The 18,794-nt window shown below is 49.0% G+C and overlaps 1 protein-coding gene across 3 annotated transcripts in view; it reads right to left on the reverse strand.

The window, feature by feature from the left end:
• St3gal1 (ST3 beta-galactoside alpha-2,3-sialyltransferase 1) overlaps positions 1 to 18,794 on the reverse strand; it is a 75,016-nt gene that overhangs the window by 32,908 nt on the left and 23,314 nt on the right. For 2 of the 3 annotated variants that reach the window (XM_057792359.1, XM_057792360.1), the window contains exon 2: positions 16,777 to 16,913. The exons of the other annotated variant lie outside the window; for it this stretch is intronic. The gene's annotated coding sequence lies outside the window, so the exon portion shown is untranslated. The remainder of the gene's footprint in view (positions 1 to 16,776; positions 16,914 to 18,794) is intronic. 3 annotated transcript variants of the gene reach the window in all.

Below are 18,794 nucleotides of genomic sequence, written 5' to 3' on the forward strand. Positions count from 1 at the left end.
AGAGTCATGTCATACTCTGTCATGAATGAGAACTATCCATAGCTCCCATAATCCCTGGTCTAGCTTTCTGTGCTCACCCAGTTTGCTGCCCACATGGAAGGACACACAGCCCTCTCAGTCTTGAGTTTTTCCAGGCAGCCTCTCTAGGAATAGGGGCAAGAGTAGGACCTTCGGGGGGACTCAAGCACAGAGTTTCTGGAGCTTTCCACGAAGAGGCCTGGGTTGTTGTTCCCCAGGACTCTGGGAATCCGCTGACCTCCTGGGCTTCAGTCCCCTCACACATGATTACTGAGCTCAGCTGCGGCGGAAAGTCCCTATCTCATCCTCGTTACACAGCAACTGGAGAAATGCCAGAGGTGCAGACATTTTACACAGGAGCCTGGACAGCCCTGTTGCCCCTCACCTTCCTGATCTCCCAGCCCCTCCCCCCTCCCCATCATCCTTAGGACAGACAGAACACTCAGCTTGAAGCTGTTCCTCCCACCCCGTGCTGGCAGGATCACGCTCCTTCTGCTGGGACCCACTCAGTGGCCAGCAGAAAAACAGGACCTCAGGGCACACCCAGAGTTCTGCCACCAGCAAGGCCTCTTGTAACTGCCTTCTGCGTGGAATCAGGGTCCAGCTGAGAGGTTTGGGAAAGCTCCTGCAGGGAGCTCCGTCCCAGTAATTTCCTGCTTGTAGCATACCAAGTTTGGAAGGGATTTGAATAAAAGCAACCAAATTAACCTAGCATGTCATGTTACCCTCTCCTCCAGGACGGCTGGCGATTCCTTGAAGGTCTGCTTGGCAGAAGCTGCACCTAGAGATACATGTCTGTGGTGAGGCACACCACCCCAGAAGCCCGGCAGGGGCTGCAAAGCCATTCAGGTCGGAACTGTCCTCCCCTGTTCACCGTCTTATGTGTCCAGGATACCTCCTAGTTCCCAAGAGAACTCTCCCTGCAGGTGCTGTGTTAACCCTCAGCTTGCAGGTAGAGACCTGAGGTTCAGAGAGGTGGAGGCCTCTGGTGGAGACTGTGCAGCCTGTACGGACTGGAACAAGCTTTCATCTCAGGAATGTGAGACTTCAGAGGCGGGCTTGTGACACCACAAGAGCAGTTGCCTTTACTCTGCCCAGCTGACTCCTGAGGGGCAAGAAGAAGTGAGAGTGGTGGGAGGAAAGCTGAGGCCAGACGGAGCCGGGGAAGGCAAGGACCCTCCTCAGCTACTGGAAAAAGACAAATGAAGGCAGAAGATGACAGCCCGTGACACGGATTAGCGTGGTGGACATGAGAAGGCACCAGATGCTATGGGCAGGCTGGGACATGTTGCTGTGATTTCATCCTTGCTTAGCAGAAGGGGGGATATTAGCCATGCTGAAGAACCTTCTGGAAGTACGAAGGCATGTTTCCTACAGGCTTGTGCAATATCCCAGCAATTCCCCACTTGGGAGAATTCCAGAGCTGCCCAAATTATCAAACAGTCTCCAGGAGGTTATTACCATGCATGTTCAAAGAAGAAAAATGGTTGTCTATAAAGAATTTATAGTAGCAGGGTATTGTATTACTATGATACCATTTGCAATGACATGAGACTCTATGCTATGACATGATTTACAATAGAACGGGACTGTATTGCTATAGCATCATCTGCTATGGTGGCAAAGTGGTAGGAATCAGGAAATAAGGAGATGGCATAGAGAACATTTCTAGAACTGAAAAACTAAAGTAAGTGAAGGACTTTTACTGCTATAAAACTTGGGGACCTGGTGTGGGTCTCCACAACTTCACCTATTCATTCAGTATTCATAATATCCATGATGACTGAGCTCTTACATTGGGCCAGGTGATGTCCTAGGCATAGGAGGACCACAGCAGGAACAAACCCAACCACAAGGTGAAGCTGAGGGTCTAGGAAAGGCAGAGAATAAACAAAGGCAGGAACGCATGTCAGGTTCAATGTCCCTAAGGTCCTTGAAGAAGAATGCAGAATAAGACTGGAAATAGGGCTTCTAGGGGGTAGGTTCCTGCTTGTGTTGTTTTGTGGTTATTCTTCGGGGAACTCTATCTTGCTGGAGGTTACCCCTTTCCTGGCCTGGAAGCTTCTATGCCCAGACACTCCACGCCAGCCTTCTAAGAGTTCTGAGTCATCCCAGCCCGAAGACAAACTTGATATGATCATGAGGCCTCATCCAGCTGCCAAGTCTTCAAGATAGGGTGCTGAGTCAGACCCCATCTCTGCCTTTGCTGAGCCAAGAGCACCTAGAGTTTGGTCCCTGCTCAGTGCAAAAGAGTCAAAAGCCCCTTCCAGGAGGCCTGGTCCTTGCCAGGTCTGCTCCACCACAGCCTTCTGTCTGGCACAACAGAACAGTCACTCAGACACGAAAAGTCTGGAAACAGGCTGTCCCTTACATCCTGAGAATCTCCTAGGAGCCTATTCCAGGAAACAGCTTAGCGTGCCATCATTTTTGTGTGAGCAGACGTTTATCCTCATGTCATTTCAGTGAGCACCATGCCAGAGTGCTGCTACACATGCAAGGAAATCATCAGGATGGGGCAAGGCGGTGCATGGTGCAGGCTGTAATCCCAGTGCTGAGGAATGGAAGGCGGGCAGATCAACATATCAAGGCTAGCCCCACCTACATAAAAAATTTGGGACTAGCTTGGGCTATGAAAAGATTCTGTCAAAAACAAACAAACAAAAAAAAAAAAACAAAAACAAAAAAAAAACCTCACCAGGTCAGTAAGTCATAGATTATCAGACGGGCTATGCAGTATCAGCATCCTCAAAACACCCTCAGAATTTCCAGCAGCACCAGAAGTATCTGCTGTACTGAGCAGTATGTGCAGTCAGGTGAGCAGAAGAAACCATTGCTGAACCAGAACTCAAGGGAATAAAAGAGCTTAAAATACAGAGACAGCTGGGTAGTCGCTGGGAAAGGCAGCCCATGGCAATCTGGGTGTCTGTTTTGTTGTTTTTTGGGCTTTCCTAGTTCCCTTAGCATTTCAAGATTTCTTTCAGTGGCTGCAGAACAATTTTCTGACTGGAATATATAACTGTCTTCACTAATTTAAAACACTGAAAACTGGTGGTGCCCAATGCTGGGCAGGGAGCCCCCACTCTATGGTCCTTGACCCGAGCAAGACCTCTAGAGTATCAGCGAACACTTCCAGAGGCTCAGCTTAAGTCGATGAAGCAGGAGAAGACACCCCAGGAAGATGAGCATAATGCTGCCCCAGCAACGCTTAAAAGTCAAAACCAAAGTTCTTAAGGTGCCTTGTGACAGAGGCTAGAAGGTGTGACTCTACCTCCTAAGACTCATAAGGTGCCCAGCTCAACTGTTGTCTTTAAATTCCAACCGAAACCCTCCAGAGATCGGGTGTGCTCCAGAGCACAGAGGTCTCTTCTCTATTGTAAAGCAGGGTCACCGGCAGTGTGCAGTCTGACGCTAGTCTGCTGTATGTCCTCATAGGGGTGTGCTGTGACTGAATGTCAGAGTTGAAAATCTCAGGTTCTGCGGAGGTTCCGCGGAGGCAGCTACCTCAGCCGGGGCAGCACACAAGATGGCCCAGCTACCTTCTGAAGTAACTCACGTGGTACTTTACACAATGAAGGAAGGAGTGCTTGAAACCTGGGTTCACAATCCTAGTCATGGCATCTTGGTAGTTACCCTTTGGGAGCACAGGTTTCCCTCATACTACTGGAGAGGGTATGGCCTTCTCTCCACTTCCTGGCCACCTATGAACTGCTCTGCTCTACCTGTTTACCCACAGCGGTGGACTGAGCTCCCTGAAATCAGATAAACCCTTCCCACTTTAAAATCAGTTTCCTTAGGTCTTTGTCATACCGAGAGAAAGCAAAGATGGTTAATAGGAGCAACCATAAGCCAGCTAACAGTCATTAGGGTCCCAGAGAGACTAGGGTTCCTGCTCCCTGGAGCCTAGGATCTGATGTATGGGATTTTGAACACAATCTTGCACCAACATGTAAGGCAAATGACTCCCAGCAAGTGCATAGATACAATGATGGCCTTGGAAGTCCACCAGGGTTAAAGGACTTGATGGGAAGATGAAGGCCAGGGCTTGCCTGAAATTGACACAGCCTTGAATGACAGGCTAGAAAGGTATGAGGTCCTCACCATGTGCCTGGGCATAGGAAAGAAGCCTGGAATTGGAAAGCTGGGCCCAGATGAAGGCACTGATTTCTCTGTAGCCCCCATCTGTAAACACAACACACCTGCCCAGCCCTGTCTCTAGACAGCCTGGATCCTCACCCCCAGTTACTTTCCATTACCATCCAGGGCCTGCAGGCTGTTCTAGAGTAAGAGGTGGGAAGATGGAAAGAAATGATGAAGACCGTTAGGGTTCCCAAGCCATCTGGAGTCATCAAATTCCCACAGGAGACCTTCACATTAAGTTAGTCCAATTATATGGTTCCCTTCAAGGCGCCCATGGCTTCCTCTCTACCCAGACTTATGTCTTTTCACAAACAATCTCCGAGGACCTGGGGCCTAATGGCTGTGAGTTCTTTGAAATACAATTAAAGATCAGAGTGGAATAGAGAGAATTCTGGGCTTCAGGCAGCAGAGACTACCATGAAGGCCTGTCATCACCGGCAAACACAAGGTCCCAGTCAGGACTCTGGACAAAAATAGACCACTGTGGTTTCCTGGAATAAGAATTCAGAGAGTTAAGAGTTCAGTGGGCCCTTACATGTATACTCCAGCTTGGCATGGAAGGTGGAGTCCTGCTGGTTCATAGAGGGCTGAGGGACCCACACAGAGAAAGGATGGAGAGAGGTGCAGGAAGCTGTGTGTGTGGAGTGCCAGGGCTCAGCCATGGTGGCCCTGTGGACAGATCGTGAGCTCAGTTCTCAGGAACAACCCAGGCAATTGGGCTCTGACTCTCCACAGGCCAGACAGGAAAACTGAAGGACAGAGAGGTGAGAAGACTCATCAAAAACTACACTAGCACCATCTTGATGCTGGGGTTGATAATTCGAGGCTTAGGGTCGTCCCACCCAGGCTCACTCAGGTGAACACAGGCTGTCTGTCACTTGAATTTTAGCAAAGGATGGATTAAGAGGGTTGTATCCCTCTCAGCAGAGAGAAAGAAAGGTGAGATATTGCCTGCTTGTCCATGGTCAAAAACAACCTTCTGTTTGGGGGAACAAAGCCTTGAAGAAGGGGTGGAGTTTGTCACTCTGAGCGTGCTGTGTGATTTAAGACACTTCTGTCTCTAGGTGCAGCAGTGTTCTCCTCTGGAGAAAGGGCGTGGAGGTAGGAGAGTTAAAGAGATCACCCTGGCTCCTTGGGGTGCTGAGTACTTTCCGGGGTGTATGGGCTTGCCGCTATGAGCAAGAATGTTTGCATCAAGATTGCAGGGTGCAAATCCCAGCTTGCCCTCAAATTCTATGTGACCTCAAGCAGGTAAATTTCCTGTGGCTCAGTTTACTCTGTGGAAAAAGAGGGTAAAAACAATAGCATTTGCCACATAAGTTGCCATGACAACTAAATTAAAAGAAAAAAGTATACAGAGCCCTTAGTATAGCATGTGGCCCATACAGGCACCTCAGAGTGAATACTAGGAACACCATCCCCCATGCCAATGCAGAGTCAGGCTATTCTCAGGAAGGGACAGCTTGCCCTGGGGAGCTTCTGTACCTGTGAGCCCCAGTCCCATTGACTTTTCAGAGAAGTCAACCCTAACGGCCCTGAGCAAGGTTGAGAACCTAGAAACCCAGGGCCATTGCCAAGAAGGAGTATGGCATTCCCATACATAGGAGGCTTGAGAGCGAGGTTGAAGTCCCCCTAACCAGCCAGCCCCTTCCACAGATCCTTAAACCTTTCCAGGGTTTAACAGTACAGATGAGGAGGAGCTTTAGTTTAACCCCAAACCTAGAAGGCTGCAGCCATCCCTTCTACGGCCTTGATGCCAGGCTAATAGTCACTAGGCACAGTACCCACAGGACAACACCCATTGGTTCACTGAGCCATTCACACATTTAGTTGTGGGGAGTAGACTATAGTCCCTGTGTAAGTCACTAACGGTGCCATGCTGGCAGCAGCATGGTCTAGGGCCTGGAGGAGTCTCTGTCTAGCAATGGGGACATAAATAATTAGCAAGCAGAGGCGCACTGGGTCAGACAGCCTAAACATGGCCTGCTATCTATGTTTGTGAAGTGGGAGTCTGTTACTGAGACACAGCCATATCCAATTGTCTGTGTACTGTTGTGGACACTTCTAATCAGCCATGGCAACCCGAGTAACCAGGAGAGAAGGTCTGGCCAGTAAAACCTAATCTATTGACTGTACTGTCTTTCTCCACAGTCCTACTCAGAAGCAGGCATAACAGCTGGAGGGTACCACCACATCTGCCCTCCCTAGCCAGGGTCCCAGTAGCATCAGGTAGGACAGGACAGCGGAATCCAGTGAGGCATGAGAACTTCCGTGGAGTCAGGGAGTGGGGCAGCTGAGCCAGCAGTGATCTAGTTAGGGTCAATGGATAGTTTGCTGGGTGAAGGGACATGGGTAGGGCTTCTGGGCAGCGAGGCTAGCCTGTGCAAAGAGAGAGCCCTGCAGAGTAAGTTAGCGATGCCTTTTGGCTGGAGACCATGCTGGAGACAATATGTGGTCATAGGAGACTAAGTGCATGGCAGGCAAGACTTGGGGACCAACCCTGTCCCTGTAGCCCTTAAGCTGCTAGAAACAGACCACCTACAAATGGCTTTGTATATCTCTCTGGCCACAGCAAAACAGAGGATATTTATTGGTCATGTGGACATAAGCAGTTTCTGAGGCTGAACTTGTGGAATCTGGCATCTACAGAGGGAATCTGACAGGCAATAACAGCTGGTTATTAACAGGTCCGCATGAAGGAGAGATGTGACATTTGAGGGTAGGGAAACAAAAGTCCTTGAGATTGTGCTTAGGAAGGGCCCTAGGGGCTGAGATTGGGAGACATTCCTGGATGAAGTTGGAGTTTATAAAAATCAGGAAGCAGGCTGACATGGAAGAAACCACACAGGACACTATAGGTCCAGGTTGGTGGGGTGTTAGGCGAGGTTTCTGACTTAGTGTGAACTTAGAAGGCCCCAGAAAGCCGCTGAAGTTCAGACAGGAATGGGATGGCATCCTTGTAGTGGTAGAGCATCACCCAAGGCTACCCAGGCCTTTCTAGCCCAGCCATCATCGTGTTCTCTGTCTCATCCACTGCTCTTGCCTACTGGCAGCTCCGTGAGCTCTGCCCTTCTGTTCTCCAGGGACCTTCCTGGGTCTTTAGTGCTCACAATGGTCCCCTCTGCAAAACAGTTCTGCTCCCTTGATGGCCGTACTCTTAACCCACTCCTCGTCTGCTACTCAGTCAACGCTCCCAAATTCTCTCCCCTGTTCCTCACACGTTTCTGCGTACCAGGGACTCTCTGGGCTCTCAGTAACACATGACTCTCACCAGGAGCACTGGGCTTCCTGAGGGGTTTGGGCTGTAACAGTGAGGGAGTATCTCAGGGAGTCCTGTCTTCCCTCCAGAATCTGCAGTAGATTCTGTTAGCTGAACTTAGGAAAGAATACAACAGGAGGCCAGGCACTCCAGCACAGGCCTTCCTAGAATGTCTTCAGGCAAGTGTCACTTCAGGACCTCACCAATGGCCTCTGGGGATATTCCTCCCACCTCCCAAGGTGCAACTGCACCAGAACACGAAGGCAGCCTTATTTCCGGTCTTAAAGAGTCTCACAGGTAGAGGCACAGGCACTTTTGTACAGTTCACACTGTGGGCATCCAGGCAGAGAGCCCTAAGGAAGTGTTCCCAGCATAGGCTCTGTGGGTCCTGGGCTAGTTCTGGGGTTTTCTGAGCTGACTCCTATGGTATCCAGGCGCTGAAGAAACAACAGCAAAACGCAGAAGAAAGTCAACCAGGAGCTGTTACCAGCCTTAAGAGGAGTTCCAGGAAAGCAAAAGGGAGCAGGCTCTTAACTGATCACTCATTTGTATCCCACCTCTGTAGGTACAATCTGTACAGCACCTCTGAACACACCAGTGACTGTCCTGTGTTCCTCATTCTGGGTGCAGAGACAGGATAAAGTGGTTATTATATACTCTAAATCTCAGAAAAGACATGAAGGGGGTGACTTTTGCTAGAGTGACCAGTGGGATTTGTTTAAATTGGCTTTAGTATATACATAGTCATGTAATATACTTATAAGTGCATATGATATGCATAACAGAATGGCATAAATAGTGCATACTATATAGTACTTATGTATATGTACTTATGTATATGTATATACACGGATACAGTAAGTACACACATACACATATATACGTGCATACAATGTGAGTGTGTATGTAGGAATACATGCACAGATATATGCATACAAGTTCTGCAGCATGTCCGATCTACATGCCTCTTGGGGTTTTAAACTATTAACTTACTGACTCGCATAATTACCCTCTGAGTAGGTGTTGTTATCTCAGTTTATGGAGAAAGGGAGTGAGTGAGGCACGGGAAACTTCAACAGCTGGGTGTGTTCTCTGGACTCACTGCAGCTGGCTGAGGAACACGGCCCCTCCCCACCAAACCCAAGACAGCCCAAGGACCCATTGTTCCTATATCCATCCTCAGGACTGGAAAGGGGAGGAGGTGTGCGGAGGGGAGGAAGCTCAGATTATGCACCAAGTAGAGGTCTTCAAGGGTCACAGTCCCTCTGTGGAGTTCATAGTCGGAACCACTCCACATTAACACAGGGCTTCCTGGTCTTTCACGCCTGCCCTTAAGGGCAGATGACATTCGAGTTCATGGCAGATTGAAGCAAAGGCAGACACCGGCACTCCAGGTGTCCTCTAAGCCAAACACTGGTGACATCTGCCCAACAGCACCATCCTCCTCACCAACTCCATTTCTAGGCAGCGTTCATTAAAATGCTGCTGTTGCCAACTTATAATCAATTATTACTATTTTTGGACAATGAAGTAAACATTTCAAGAATTCTTCAATATTTTCATCCAGTACAGTGTATATTAATGCATCTGTATTACGTGAGTGATACGGTTTGGACTGTCCAGATGCAGTGTGGAGAGGCATCCTGTGGCAAACAGACTGGAGAGTTACCTTATGTAGCCAGGCCACACGCCAGGCACGCCATTTCTCAAGAGGACCTCTTGGCTAGAGGCCCAAGCTGCCCTTCCTGTCATACGCAAGCCTGTCCCTATGGCATTATGGTGTGCCTACAAAGTGCAAGACTTTTCCTGCAGCCAGAACAAGGGACAGTTCCCAGGCCTTGCTGGGTGTGTGTGAAGGACCCTTGCTGTCCCTCCCTTCTTTGCCATTCTGACATCCAAGTCATAGACAGTGATGAAGTGTGGCGTACATTATGAAGTCTTTCTGGACTTCAGGGCATTTAGCAGAGCCAAGGTTACCTGGGTTCCACAGGATGCTGCAATCTTGGAATTCTGAATTTACACAGAATGTGTGCACTCCCCCATTATGGTCCAAAGGCACTCGTAATATCATGAAGCCCTGAAGTACTGTCACTAGGTATAAATAGCCTGTAGGCCTGGCAGACACTTCGAGAACCAAGAGCCATGCTTGAGCTATTTTTGCCCGTAGAGTATCAACCACCCAAGCTGACCCGAGATGGGTCACGGTCCAGTGTAGCTCATTAACTGCTAGCAGGTACCCCATCTCTGCGGTAGCCCCTAAAGAGTGCAAGGTTGGAGAAAGGCTTCTTTTTATATCAGAAACAAGTTCCCATCACCAGATTTCCTGCCTCCTTTTTGTCTGACCCCTCCTTGTTCCTGTTCCTCCAAGATCTGGACACTGAACCCCGCAGAGAAAGGATCCATTTTCCTGTCACACGATCCCACTAGCTGTGGAATCTCCTTGGCTTTTGCTCTGTTCCTCTCGCAGCCTCTTGGGATCATCTTCCAGCTCCCGTTTCCCCATCTTCCTGGCTTTTTTCCACAAGGTCACCATTGCAAACAGGTGGCAGAAATTCTCAAAACACTTCCAGTGTCCAACTCCTCTCGGGAACTTGTCCCAGTGACACAGTTCAAAGGAAGGAAAATGCTAACAACACCACAGGGCTATTGACAGTAACCATGACGATCATGCACATATATGCATGACATGAATACACAGCAATGGAGAAGGGTGGAAACTTCCAGCTTCTACAGTTGCTTGCTGGAATATTACACAACAACCAGGCAGCACAATGATTGCCCAGGGTGATTCCTGGAAAACTCTCAGAGTGATTCTCCTTGAACCAAGTACAGGATTCAAGGCAGGGAGAGATGTTCCCTGATCCCTAGATTTGAGCAAACCGCCCATTTGCAGAGGCTGCTACCTGCAGGGGGGCAGGTTCTGTTCTAACCGACAAAGAGAAAAGCAAGTCTGTGTCTCCAGCCTTAAAGGTCCCTTTCCTGTTTTTGTTCTGATGGCCTTTACTCTCAGCACAGGGGTAACTTTAGTGCTTAGAAAAAGTGTTTACACAAAAAACCGTTGAGCAACACAGTGACGTGTCTTCCCCGAAGAACCTCTTGGACATGCAGTGGGATGTAACACAAAGGCTTGCCAAATGGATCTCAGGCAGGCTGGCTCTGTTACCCTCCCTTTTTCTTCCTCCTCCTCCTTATGCAGTCATTGATAGAAAGAGCTGAAGGCTACTTGGGTGTGTTTGCGTAAGAAAGTGGGAAGTATGAAGACATGTATGTGGCAGCTACTTGGACCAGTATCCAGGAAGAGCAATGGTTCCCTAAGTGTCAAGACCCCAAGCCCACAGATACAGGGTCTTCCGTTTCCACTGCCCTAAAACTAGGTCTGGGGTGTTGTCACAGGGTAGCTGGAACCTGGGGTGACTGAAGAGGAAAGACAGATCCCCAGGAGGCCTGCCTAGCCTTCACCCACTCAGCTTGATACACCCTGAATGCTGTGTTTATGATCTAGCAGGTGGGCCAAGCCTATGGTGCTGAGAGCCGTATGAAATATCCTGGCTTTGGATTGCATTTTCTAGTGCACTGGGAATACCTGGATGTGCCTGGTCCATCACCTTCCTCAGTGCTGGCAGGGAAAAGCTGCACTTGATACAGGTAAAAGCTCACAAGGGAAGGAAGAGACACCAGCCCTGCTCCTCCGGGAACCTGCGACAGGGCTCTTCAGGACTGGCCAGGGTGACAAAGAGATGCAACAGGGGGAGGGGCAGATGTCAAAGGAGGAGGCCTGGTTAAAGGGAAAATGGAAATGGGAGGGACGGTTCCCAGAAGACAGTGTGCACACACTGAGTGTTGAAGAAGAGAGGACAAGTGACTCATTAGGAGGCAGAGGAAGATGCCCTCCAGCAAGGAAGAGACTATGCAAACCACAGGTGCTTGAAGTTCCTGCAGCACAGCAGTTTACCTTCTGGAAGGGTTCACAAGACCTAGGACACCACATCGATATCTCTATCCGGTGACCACTCATTTGTTATGGACTCAAGTTCACAGAAAAAAAAAAAGTCACACCTATGCTGAAGGTTTTACAGTCTAATTAGTGCTCAGTGATTGTGGGTAGCTGAACTATTGTAGTTAGAGAAAAAAAAATATCCTGGCCTGGGCTGGAGGTTGTAACTCAGGTAGTAGAGTGTTTACTCAGTGTGTCCTGGGTTTAATCCCTAACACTGCAGAAGCGGGGCATGGTGTTGCCTACCTGGAATCTCAGCACTGGGGAAGCAGAGGCATGAAGAGCAGGAGTTCAAGGTCATCCTCAATGACCTAGCAAGTTTAAGGCCATCTTGACTATATGAGACCCCCATCTTATAAACCAATATTATGGGCTATGTTTGTCTTCTTAATACCCAATTATCAACTACCTCTTATCTGATATTCTTCCAACTTCAAGTGGAAACTTCAGGATGTCTCAACATGCCACAAGCGTCCAGTACATCAAAAGTTAAGCTCGTTATCAGGTAACCTTTGAGAGCTGTAGCAGAGATATCCATCCTCTCTGCTGTAACCTGCCCACCTGATATTTCCACTGAGGTCTCCGGTAAACGCATTGTTTCATGACTTTCGTTTGTTCTCTGGCTATAGAGTCCATGTTACCACTTAACGGGGATCCACATAATTTGGGGACAACCTGAATCTGTGTTCCCGATCCACGGTCACTTACATTTGGCTCAGCATAAACTTTCTTTCCTTCCAGAGTAAGAGTTGTACTTCCAGCAACACCTGCTGATGACTGTTCTGTCTCACAGTGGCCATCAGAGCATGCTCTATCTGGTAGGACTCGGCGCTTTTCTGTATATTAACTAATTCAGGCTATCCTTAGCCGTTCTGCCCATTTCAAATGTAAGGACACTGAGGTCAGCATATCTTGGTGAGTAGCAGAAATAGGATTTGCACCCAAACCACATTATTATTGCTCTGAAGGTTGCTCTGTGCCTAGCAGGAGGTTGGGAAAGCTAGGATAAGACTGGGGACTTTGAGTCTTGTCCTTCCTCCCACAGAACTCAAACTCTATCCCAGGGATATTGTGGACAGGAGCGATGGAAGGAAAAAGGCCACAGATGGAAACATGTCTGCAACTAAGATCACCTGCAGAACCTACAAAGGCCTGGATACTGACCATCTAGACATGAGCAGTCCCAAAGCTGGTCATTCGTGAAGACTGAAGGACTCAGTGTGCGGGGTTGGCTTCTAAAAGCACCTGTGAAATTTCCATGCCCTGGTGGCCCTCTTTTCCTGAGACACTGGGCCTGGCCACAGCGAGTGACTGGAAGCATCTGTTCCCTGTGAGGCAAAGTGGTGGATCGAAGGGAGGCTGATATGACTTACGCCTGGTACAGGAGGGAAGGAGCAGTCAATAGTAGAGAGGCCACAGCAAGCGCAGGAACACTCCTGGTAGTGACCTTTAAATGCTGCAGTGTTCTCAGGATCCGGACAATGGAACAGGTGCTCGGACGTGTGGGTAAATAGCCTGCTGTAACAAGCTCAACTGAGCGTATACAAGTCAGAGGGAGAACTCAACATCACCAGCCCCCACTCTTCATTGTTTTCTGTACATACGTGGGGCTTTCCCCTTAGCATCCAACACCCGGAACATCCGGGCGTTCTAGGGAAAACTCTACATGGGCTCACTATGAATGACTCCGTTCTAAGTTGTATTTTATTGAACCCTGTTCCTGAACTTGCCCATTCAGGCTATTTTCCTGATGTATTAGAAGCTATAAAAGAATTAGAAACAAGGATCCTCGAGAGGCAACAGAGCTGGTGGGCACGGCTCTGGAAATACACCCCAACTTCAAAGCCCAGCTAGGAGCCATGTGCCTGGGAATACATTACTAAACTACCCTGTCCCTCTGTTCCATAAAAGGCTTTAGTAGTTTCTAAAAAAAAAAAAAAAACACTATACAAAGTCACCTATACAAAATAAAATAAAAGTTCTTGATGAGTGGTGTACACCTGGCTTATCAATAGCTAGTTCCCACAGTGGCTGACCAGGTACTCTTAGAATTGACCTCCAACCAAGTCTCTGGAGGTACTCCCACATGCTCTGCCCACATGCTCCCCCCCTCCCCCAACTACAGCTCGCTACTTCAACAGTTCGGCTGATTCCTAGTGTGCAACCTGGAAGTGAGATCATTAGGTTAGCATCTTAGTTACTTTTCTGCACAGACACCACGATGAAGGCAACTCGTATGAAAGAACACATCTAATTTGGGTTAGAGTTTTCAAGGCTTAGTTTATGATCATAATGATAAGAAGCAGATAGGCATGGTGCTGGTGGAGTAGTTGAGGGCCTTACATCCTGATCTGAAGGCGACAGACACACAGAGAGATACTGGGCTTGGTGTGGGCTTGAGAAACCTCAAAGCCCACCCCCAGCAGCATACTTTCTCCAACAAGGCCACACCTGCTAATTCTTCTAATCCTCCTTAAACAGTTCCACTCCCTGGTGACTAAACATTCAAATACATGAGCCTGGTGGGGAGGGAGGCCATTCTCAAATCACCACAGTTAGCCTGAAGATAGACTATACCTTAGAACAGTTTAAGAGCGCAAAGGGAACAAAAGACTTTATCCCATCTCACCAGTCAGAAAATAAAGACAGGAACACCCATGTCATGCAATACTAGTGTGGATGTTCCAGTCCTCCTAATGACTTTCCTTCTCGGGCTATGTCCAGGCTTTAGTAGATGACCTGCTCCCCACACATGCAACCTCCAGAAACCCAGGAGAGAAAGCCTGATAGTCCCTCAGCTGCAAATCTACTGGAGACTGAGACTGGCCCACACCAGGGGAGTGGTACCCCATCCCCAGAGAACCCCAATTATCAAGGCTTATGTTTTATTTCAAATCTATCTATGACTTAGTATGTTACTTCTTTACAGATCACTCCAAACTGCATATGCTTCAGGCTCCACAAAGCCAGAACTATGTCCCATGCCTGCCACTAACTGGTAGATCTATTTCTCCCTGCCTGGGCTATCAGCATCCCAGAGGTACGGCACCCGCTGACTCCTTGCACCTCCAGTGCCCAGCAAAGCCCCAGGGCTGGAGGTGCCCATGAATGACTGCCAAGCAACTGAGGAGGGGAAACGCAGACAGAAACAAAAGTTATCCCCTTTTTCTACACCCTCCTCATTGGGCTCACTAAGTTCCCTGGACAGGCTTACTTCTTTGCCATCTGACAGCTCTTCGGACATGCAAAGACTCTCCCTTGTTTGTGTCTCCCCTCTTCCAGGGAAGAGGCACAGGCTCTGAACACTGCCCCTTTCTTCTCAAAGGCTATCAGCAAAGGAAATTCCCCAAGGTCCTCCCCACCCAGGTCAGTATCTGGGGACAACACCAATGCCCTCTTATCTCAGCTACTGAGCCTGGCGTGCAGGCTGTCCCTGCTCTGGCTGATAACACAGCCTGTTGTTTTTAGAGGAAATAAGCCCTGAGAACTTTCGTGTACGTGACTTAGGCAGGAACAGGCCTGGCTCTCTACAGGGCCGTAGCCCCTACTAAGGAGGAAACATGCCTGTTGCGATTAGTGACGAACAGCCTTTGTTTTCCATCCAATATTTCTCACCCATCAGCAGTGGGGTCAAGCTCGCCACAGACACCTGCACAGACCTCTGGTGCCCACACAAAGGCAATGCTCCATACCCCATGGGCCCGTGCCCACTATCCTGCCACTTCTATGCATGCTTCTATAGCTATGCTATAGCTCCTTCCCCTTTGACACTCCTGGCTAGAATGTGCACTTTCTGGGCCTTAGTCTAGAAGAGCACCTGACACATCCAAGAGCTCAGAAACACTTGTGGACACGTGAGAGTGTTTGTCAAGTGATGCCGGAAACACAGCTGTGCTGACGCTAAGGCTTCCTCGCTAATGCAGCTCAGCCAGGCAAACCCAGGACAAGAGAAGAGAGTTCAAGTCTTCCTCCCACTCTGAGCTCAGGACAAGAAGCCATGTGCTGCATTCGCACTGGGATCACACACTGCTAGGTGTTGTCTGTGTACCTTCCTTTAAAAGGCTGGGTTTGGGTGCTCTGGGCCATATACAATGGGTCGTATATGGGAGAGGTGTCCATCAAGAAAGGCCAGCTTGCCACTCACTGTGAGTGGCTGCTTTCTATGGCAGTGCCACGTGGCATGACTGACAGTTCAATAAAGTGGTATTTGGAGAAGTACTGAGCCATTTAATAGCAACGTAGACTTGAATTTCATGGATGTTCTGGCGTCATCGGCAGAAACTCCCAAGACGGTGACTGCAGATAAGTCAACACAATGGTCAGCTTGATGAGGTTTAAAACTGCCATGGAAATAAACCTCTGGGCATGTCTTGCAGGAGGTGGCTTCTAGGCTGAATTAGTTGAAGTGGGAATGCCTACCCTAATCATAGTGGTACCCAACGCATGGGCTGGGGTCTTGAACTAAATCACAAGGAGAAAGCAAGCTGAGCACCAGCATTCATCTCTATCCGCTTCCTAAGCATGGATGTTACATGACCAGCTGTCTCATGCTCCTGATGAACTGACTATACCTCAAACCATAAACTAAAATACATGCTTTCTTAAGTTGCTTCTGTCCATGAGGAGAAAAGTTAGCAATGACTGTAGTTTGTTTAGTAATAATCTGGACGATATGTATAGATGTGGATGCGCACTTATACACATATAAACACGTGTGTTTGTCATACACAGATACACACATCCTTGCTAGCACTATGCTCAGAATGTACGGTATTTACGCATACGCACAGGTCCTCACTGTGGCTGCCACACCTTTCTTCCCTGAGAGACATCAAGGCACTGACAGAACACTGATTCCACACAACTGCCAGGCCATCTTCAGATCTAGATGTCCAGGATACAAAGCAACTGAGTCTCACCAGGTCTGTCCTTAGAGCCATCGCATAAGACTTGATGTAGAATGCAATAGCATCGGGCCAGGCCTTATTTGTAATGATGGCCACTTGTCATGGAAGAATGTTCACAGTCCAGGGGTCTCTTAGGAGTTTCCACGAGAACTGCAAAGCTCTCCATTAGAAGCCTGTTCTGTACATCACAGGGAGAACAGGTCCCCTCTGTGGGCACTGCTCCACACGCCTGGCAGGCTACACTACAAAGAGTCTAAGGAAACAGGGCAACACCCTGTGCTCTGCTTCATAACCCACAGGAGAGTCTGGAAAACACAGCGCATGCCTCATCCCCTCTCCAGTCCCTCAACATAATCCCAAAGGTGGAAAAGACAGCATATTGTTCTCATCCCCAGTGCAATCCACAGCACAGCCCTGGGGGAGAGTCTGGAAAAGACAGCCCGCTCCCTCATGTGACTCACCTCAGGAGGCTGAGCCACTGTCTACCTCTGGCTCATAGATACAACTGTCTGGCTCCACAGCGCTGACCCTCGCTCAGCACTGCCCCAGCAGGTGCCAGCCACTTCTGGATGGCATTTTCAGTTCAACAAAGTCAAGGCTGAAAAGGGAAAGCAGAGAGAAAGTATGGGTTAGTTTGGGCATTAATCCCACCTGAGGCCTTTCTGAAATGAGGACTCCACTCTCTGACTTGCCCACCCAAACATTCACACTACACAGAGGGCTCCAACAGCGCTATCATCCCATGACTGAAGGAGGAAGAACAAAACAACCAACTCAGACCTCCTGCTGGCAAGGGGGGGGGCGGGCAGAGAACTGCACAGAAAATGCCTGGCAACGGGACACAGGTTGCAAGGGACACTCGGGAGAATGGAGGAGGAAGTGACCAAGTTGGCCTGAAAGAAGGATGCGAAAGGAAAGGGGCATGAGATGTTAGCCACTACCACACCTGAGATGCCACTTTCATAAAAACAAAAGTCTTCAGGGAAGGGTCCGCAAGGACCGGGAGAACCAGAGTGCAGGCATGAAAGCTGAAGAGGATCATTGGACAGGGGGTGACAGCAGAGACTCACTGGGCTTTGGCTGGTCGCCGCTCTGCGATGCATTGCTGACATCACCAAGGCCATCGTCCCAAAGATTCCCATATTAGGAATTTGGAGAGCATGCAAATTAGCCTAGCACAATGAGTGCAGTAGGGAACAGGAAAACAGCTACCCTGTCCCACTATGACCATCATTGCACAGAGGGTCCCGATTTTCTCGGACTATCTGTATTCACAGCGGTTCCGCCTTCCCTCACAAGGAGAGCCCATTTCTCCACCTTTTGATCCCGAGATTGACTTCGCAGTAGTAAAATAGCAGATGGAGGGAGCACCAAGGCACAAACATAGAATAAGGCAGAGACGGGGCATCGCTTAGCAGTAGAGCATATACTTAGTATTCGGGAGGCCCCAGGTTCCACTCCCTGAATACATTCAGCCAAAACAATATTCATGCAACAAATCCTCTTCCTCACTGCAGGGAATCATTCTGCCACCACATTCATTGGCCTGGGACAGCCCTATGGAAGATACCAGACTTCATGGAGAGGCTTTAGTCTCCCCTGATAGCCTAGGTAAGCACCAGATTTGCTCACGAGGATGTCAGATACAGTGAGTTCTGGCCAAACTAGGTAAGTCGGAAGTATGCATCTACTCAGAGTCAGGAAGATGAGAGTAGAGGGCTGTATCAGGCCCTTGGGTTTGGACTATGCATTTTGCAGAGAAACACTACTAACCACATACCCAGCCTGGTACCTCTCCTTAGCAGTTCAAGGCAAATTAGGAAGGAAGCTAGCCTACAGGAGATGGTGCAGGAGACAGGGCTGGGACAAGAGGAGGAGGGAGGTTCAAGAGCTGCTTTAGGTAAAGAATTGGCAGATAAGTGATCAACAGAAGCCAGCTTTGTCTAAAGGCTTAGGTCTGGCTCTGGAAACCACACACAGTGTTGACTATAAACAGTATGTCAGGAGCTGCTGATGGGACAGGATGTTTACAGGGAAGATAGGCGGAAGAGACATAAGCAGAAGGGCTATCAGTATGGAAAAAAAAAAACTTAACTTCTCCTAAGTGAGCTGCAGGGGAGGGGCCCCCCCAGCCCCAGTCCCAACCCCCTTACCATCTGGCCACTACTACCTCCACCGAGCAGTCTGGCCTCTCATCAGCAGCTGGAGGGGGCCTTGACTACCATTAAAAGCTAGAAGGACCTCGCTTTTCAGCAACAACGGGAGGGAGTCTTGCTTCATAGCAACTGTTGAAGGAAGCCTTGACTCTCTCAGCAGACATTGCCTCAAAGCAGCAGAAATAGGAAGCATCTCTGGGCATGGAAGTTCAGTCTACCTCCCGCAGCCTCAGTGGCTCTCCTTCGCTGTCATAGCACTGAGGTCACAAACACAGCGAAAGTCAGCGGCCGACGCCAGGAACAGCCAGTTCATTACTGTGACT

The sequence above is a fragment of the Chionomys nivalis genome, chromosome 17 (assembly GCF_950005125.1).
Source record: "Chionomys nivalis chromosome 17, mChiNiv1.1, whole genome shotgun sequence".
Taxonomy (NCBI): domain Eukaryota; kingdom Metazoa; phylum Chordata; class Mammalia; order Rodentia; family Cricetidae; genus Chionomys; species Chionomys nivalis.